The sequence below is a fragment of the Ursus arctos genome, unplaced genomic scaffold (genome assembly GCF_023065955.2).
Source record: "Ursus arctos isolate Adak ecotype North America unplaced genomic scaffold, UrsArc2.0 scaffold_26, whole genome shotgun sequence".
NCBI classification, from domain to species: Eukaryota; Metazoa; Chordata; class Mammalia; order Carnivora; family Ursidae; genus Ursus; species Ursus arctos.
The window spans coordinates 10,241,517-10,248,429 of record NW_026622941.1 but is presented as its reverse complement, the minus strand read 5'-3'; positions in this window follow the sequence as shown (position 1 = coordinate 10,248,429).

Below are 6,913 nucleotides of genomic sequence, written 5' to 3'. Positions count from 1 at the left end.
ATTTAACTTTAGACATTCAGCAGCTAAAGGATCAGATCCTCACTTCATTAACGGTGGTGGAAAAATCGTAAGCTTCATACAGAAGCTTGGCCATCTCTAACAATCTGCAGTGGCGTAACCTGACCACATGGTTCTCTTCCACAAAATGCGGATTCTTAGGAGTTGCTACTGTAATAATAATTACTGGTTTTCTTATCATAGTCTGCAAAATTGGAATAAATGCCCTATCCACCGCCAGAGATGTGAAGCATAGCTACACAGCGCAACTGTCTCAAGAACTACCTGCTACCACTTTAAAGAAACAAAAAGGGGGCAGATGTTGGGGCTAATGTAGAGCGTGAAACCAGCCACAATTACCTGGCTGGCTAAAATGTGACACAGAGGTCGCTGAGGGCAGGGAAGATTTCGGAGAAGGGCACAGGCCTTTGGAATGCTGAGGCCTACGTGACCACTCTGCCCTTGGAATGCCGCGGGGAGTTGCCTTCCGGAAACTTTGTAGCAAACGGTCGCCTTGTGACCTAAGAGATGCAGGCATTGTCCCGCAGGCTATATTTAGCAGGACTTGCAGAACACGCCCAGATTAGCATATCGGATCTTTCCCTTAAACAGATCCTCCCATTTTTCAGGAAGCCCAGCAAAACCCAAATAAGATAAATATAAACTAAGTCACAAGCGGGTACATCGTAGTCACGCTTCTGAAAGATAAAAAGAAAATCTTGAAAGCCGTGAGAGAATAACAGCGCTTCCTATGCCCAGAAATTCACTACAAACAATGAAATTTAGAAGCTGGTAGAGTATTGATCTCAAGAAAAAACACTTGCTTACCCAGAAGTCTGTCATTAATAGCCTTCCAGAACAAAGGTAAGCTAAGACACGTTCAAAGAACTACTCAGGACATCCATCAATGAAGCCTGCTGAGCAAGAGGTGCTATGGGAAGCAAATTTTTCAGGCTTGCTGGTAATCGTACCAGAGGGAAAACTGGGTATTTGGGAAGGTGAGAAGGGCATGAAAAGTTACAAATATCTGGGTAAATAGGAAAGACCAGTCTTTTGTTAATTTCTCTAAGTATGCATGCCTAGTCACAGCAAAGTTTGCAACAGTGTCTTCCAGTGTTTACAATGCATGTAGGTTGTGATACAACAACTATACCATAATGGTTGGGGGATTTGATCAATATCTTTAAGTGTTGTTATTCTCTCTTGTTGCCGTCTGAGCTTCTGAGTAGAATGTTTTTGTAGGAAGGTTTATATAATGAAGTCAAATTCTTTAACACATGGTAGGTTTGCCCAGGTTGCTTTTTTATTGTACTGCACTTTGGTAATTTGCATTTTTTCTGGGACTTTTCTCTTACATACAGATTTTGAAATCTATTCATAATATGACTTTATTGCCTTTTAATATTGTTTTAATTTAAAACAATAATGTAGTCCCCAAATTTAATCCAGATATAAATAATTTCTGTCTTTATTTTTTCGACAGCTTTGAGCATTTTGTCTTTTTCAAGGAGAATGACTTTCTTGATCCTCTCTACTGCACTTTTGTTCTTTGTCATGATTTTGTACTATTTATTATTTTCTTTTATCTTCTTCATTTGGATTTACCTTCCCCTAATTTTTTGCTTACATGTTTTTAATTTGTATTTATTTTTTAATTGTCTTAAAAATTTTATTTTCTAAAAAGTATGGCAGTATATAACAGCATCTTTATATTCTACCAAACATTTACAGAAGAATTAATACCTATTCTTCTGAAGTTTTTTCAAAAAATAGAAATGCAAGGAAAACTTCCAAATTCGTTCTATGAGGCCTGCATTACCTTGATCCTAAAACCAAACAAAGACCCCCACCAAAAAGGAAAATTGCAGATCTATATCCCTAATGAACACGTAGGCAAAGAGTCTCACCAAGATACTAGCCAAAAGGATCCAACAGTTAAAAGGATTATTCACCAGGACAAAGTGGGAAAAGAGTATGGTGATCCCTCAAGTTAAAAATAGAGCTACCATACAACCCAGCAATTGCACTACTAGGTATTTACCCAAAGGTACAAATGTAGTGATCCCAAGGGGCACCTGCACCTCGATGTTTATAAACAGTAGCAATGTCCACGACAGCAAAACTATGGAAAGATCCCAGATGGCCCTTGACAAATGAATGGATAAAGAAGATGTGGTATATACATACAATGGAATATTACTCAGTCATCAAAAAGGATGAATACTTAACAATTATATTGGAGGGTGGAACTAGGGGGTATTTTGCTGAGTGAAATAAGAGTGAAATAAGTCAGAGAAAAGATAATCATATAATTTCACTCATGTGGAATATAAGAAACTTTGCAAAGGATCATAGGGGAAGAGAGGGAAAACTGAGCGAGAAAAAATCAGAGGGAGACAAACCATGAGAGACTCCTAACTATAAGAAACAAACTGAGGTTTGCTGGAGAGGAGGTGATGGGAAGATGGGGAACTGGGTGATGGGCATTAAGGAGGACATGTGATGTGATCAGTACTGGGTGTTCTATGCAACTGATGAAAAACTAAACTCTACATCTGAAAGTAATGATGTAGTATATGTTGGTAATTGAGTTTAAATTAAAAAGAAAATAAAAAATCCCTGGAGAAAAATGAAAAGGAAATCACAATGTTTCAAAATCTACAGGAGTGGAAATAAATGAAATTAAGATTAAAAAATAATAGAAAAGATGAATGAAATGAAGAGAGGCTTCCTTGAAAAAATCTACAAAATTGATAAGACTTTAAGTGGAATTAACAGGAAAAAAAAGTGAGGACCCAAATAAATACATTCAGAATCAAGGAGAATTTACAACATACACCTCAGAAATACAGAAGAGCGTAAGAGACTTACTGTGACCAATTACATGCCAACAAACTGGACAATCCAGAAGAAATAGACCAATTCCTACAAATACACAGATTTTCAAGATTAAATCAGGAATAAACAGAAAAATCTAAATACACTAAGAGTAAAGAAATTGAATCAGTTGTCAAAAATTGCCAACAAACACGTATCCAGGACCAGATGGCTTCACAGGTTAATTCCAACAAACTTTTAAATAAGAGAATACTTCTTCTTCTCAGATTCGTCCCAAAATGAAGACGGAGGAAAACTTCCCACTTCATTGTGTGTGGACAGCATTACCTTGATACCAAAACAAAACAAGGATGCAACACACACACACACGCACATGCACAAACACACACACACACACACACACACACACACAAATTATTCTAGGCCAAAATTCCAGATGAGCATGAAAGAATCCTCACTAAGTTTTAGCAAACACAAGTCCACAGTACAATAAAAGGATCATACGCTATGATCAAGAAGGATTTATTCCATATATGAAAGGATAGTTCAATATCAACTTGACATACCACATTAACTAAAGATGAAAATCATACGGCAATCTCAATAGATGCAGAAAAAGCACTGATGAAATTCAACAACCATTTATGATAAACACTCCCAACAAAGTGTATAGAGAGGGACTCTGCCTCCATATATTAAAGGCTATTATTACAAGCCCATGACTAACCTCATTCTCAATAGTGAAAAGCCAAAAGCTTTAAGACAAGGATGTCCACCCTTACCACTTTTATTCAAAACATGTGGAGGTCCTGGCCACAGTAATCTGAAAAGAAAAAAGCAATTTAAAAAGACATCCAAATTGATAAGGAAATCGCAAAGCTGTTGCTATTTTCAGATAACATGATTCTCTAGATAATTAACCTAAAGACTCCACCAAAACTATTAAAACTAATACATGGAATCAGTTAATTTGCAGGATACAAAATTAATATGCAGAAATAGGTTGCATTTTTGTACACTAGTAAAAAACCAGGAGCAACGAATTATAAAAACAATCCCCTGTATAATTCCATTTATAAGAATAAATTCCATAAGAATACATTTAACCAAGGAGGTAAAAGTCCTATACTCGGAAAACTATAAGTCATTGGTAAAAGAAATTCAAAGATGACATAAGTGGGAAGATAATACCATGCTTATGGAGCAGAAGAATTAAAATTGTGAAAATATCCATATTTTGAAGAACAACATAGAAATTCAATGTAATCCCTAAGAAAACACCAATAGCATTTTTCACAGAACTGGAATAAATTATCTTAAAGTTTGGAACTACAAAAAACTCTGAATATCTAAAGCAATCATTAGAACAAAATTGGAAGTAACATGCGCTTACCCTTCAAACTATACTACAAAGCTGTAGCAATCAAAGCAGTACGGCACAACAATAGAACTAAACCTCTGTTTATACGGCTAATTACTATATGACAAGGAAGGCAAGACTGGAGAATGGGGAAAAGAGAATCTTCACTAAATTGTGTTTAAAGAACTGGAAAACTCTGTGCTAAAGAATAAAACTGGACCTCCTTTTATTTTATTTTTTTAATAATTTTTATTTTGTTATATTAGTCACCATACAGTACATCCCCAGTTTTTGATGCAATGTTCCATGACTTATACCATAAACAAAACTACACCTAAAATGCTTAAAGATGTAGGTGTAAAACCAGAAACCACAAAACTCCTAAAGAAAGACAGGTAATCAACTCGTGGAGATAGGCCTTAGCTTTACTCTTTTGGGTCTGTTTTCCTTAGGGAAGGGCAACAAAATGAAAAATAAACAATACGTCAAACTACAAGGCTTTTGCCCAGCCAAGGAGATCATCAAAACAAAAAGGTAGCCAACTGAATGGGACATATTTGCAAATGGTATATCTTACAAAAGGTTAGTATCCAAAATATATAAAGAATTCCTACATCTCAACACCAAAAAAAAAAAAAAAAAAATGGAAACGAGATTGAAAAATGGGCCAAGGTCCTGAACAGATACTATTTGAAAGAAGACATACAGGGGCGCCTGGGTGGCACAGCGGTTGAGCGTCTGCCTTCGGCTCAGGGCGTGATCCTGGCGTTGTGGGATCGAGCCCCACATCAGGGTCCTCCGCTAGGAGCCTGCTTCTTCCTCTCCCACTCCCCCTGCTTGTGTTCCCTCTCTCGCTGGCTGTCTCTATCTCTGTCGAATAAATAAATAAAATCTTAAAAAAAAAAAAAAAGAGAAAGTTTTCTTAATCTGGCTGTCTCTATCCTGTCGAATAAATAAATAAAATCCTAAAAAAAAAAAAAAAAAAAAGAAGACATACAGGTGGCCAGCCAACACACGAAAAGATGCTCAACATCACACTTGTCAGAGAAATGCAAATCAAAACCACAGGGAGTTGCAAAACACTCTCAGATTTAAAAAGACAAATACTGGTGAGGATGTGCAAAAAAGGGAACCTTGTGCACTGCTGGTGGGAATTTAAATTGGTGCAGTCAACAATGGGTAACAGTATAGAGGTTCCTCCAGAATATCCATTTCAGGGGATATAAGGTAATGCAAACAATAACTTGAGAAGTGTGCACCCTATGTTTATTGCAGCATTACTTACAATAGCCAGGATATGGAAGCAACCCATGTGTCCATCTATAGGTGAATGAATAAATAGAAGCGATATTTATACGCAATGGAATATTACTCAGAAATTTTTGTCATTTTTGACAAAATTGATGCAACCAGAGGATTTTATGCTAAATGAAATTAGCCAGAGGAAGTTAATACCATATGTTTTAACTAACAATGTGCAATCTAAAAGTGAAATGAGTCATACATAGAGCAAAGTTGTGATTGCCATAGGCCGGGGGCATGGAGAGAGGGCTGAAATAGGTAAAAGGAAGTAAGTAGTATAAAATTTCAATTATAAAATAAGTCACAGGGTTGTAAATTACAGCATAGGGAACATAGTCAATAACATTGTATTAATTTTACATGGTGGCCATATAAAATTAATAGTTTTATAATGATGATCGTATAATGTGTATAAATGTTGGATCACTGTGTCTACACCTGAAAGTGATATGATACTGTATGCCAACTACATATCATTAGAAATAAATACATAAAAATAAAATTGTCAACCAATTTTGCAAAACAAAACCAAAATAGAACTACACAGCAATAGAAACATATCTGTAAATATCTTCAAAAATTACATGATGTTCACATGATATTTAATCATATTTTAAAAGTACCTTCTCTGCCCCACTTCAATTTTTTCAATTAAGTGAAATTTGTAGGCACTGTGTTCATTTTCCCACTACATAGTTAGACTTATGTTTTTTTCATTTACAACAAGCATTCGTATTAAAATACATTTATCATTGGAGGAGGAATCAATGAATAAAATGAATAATTCAATTACTTAATATTCAAATCTCTGGGATGGTGCTATTTTTCAATAAATTTCAATGTTCTATTCTTCTCACAGGCATTGTTTTTTTCATGAAAACCTAAGTAACTTATTTACAGATAATATAAATAAAATGCAAGTATATTAAAAATGAAAGTTGAAAAATTGAGATTAGTTTAGAAAGGATGAAAATGTAAGTCTTCAGAATTAGTGTCAAAAATCATTAAATACCTGTTAATGGGATGATGATTTTAAAATATTTTCAGTATAGTAGGTACAACATAGCAAAGGTGCGAGAAAGACAGGTGTATGATGCCAAGATGCAGAAACATTGTCTAACAGTAAAACTTAAACATCAAAGAGATTTCTCACAAGGCCCAAGTTCTCAAGTGTTTGTGAATCAGAGGGAAACAAGTTACCAGCCTGGGTGGTCAAGTCTCTGACTCCAATATCTTGTGGAACATAAGAATTTCGCAGGGGCACTTGCCAAGGAACAAACTCATGACACACTATTACCTGAAAGTCTTGGACATTCTGGAGGTGTGTGATGAGATAACGTGTCTTCAAAATAGCCCATGTGCTTTCAATTTCCTTTTCAAATTTTAAGTGACACATTGATGAGAAATGTACTTTTT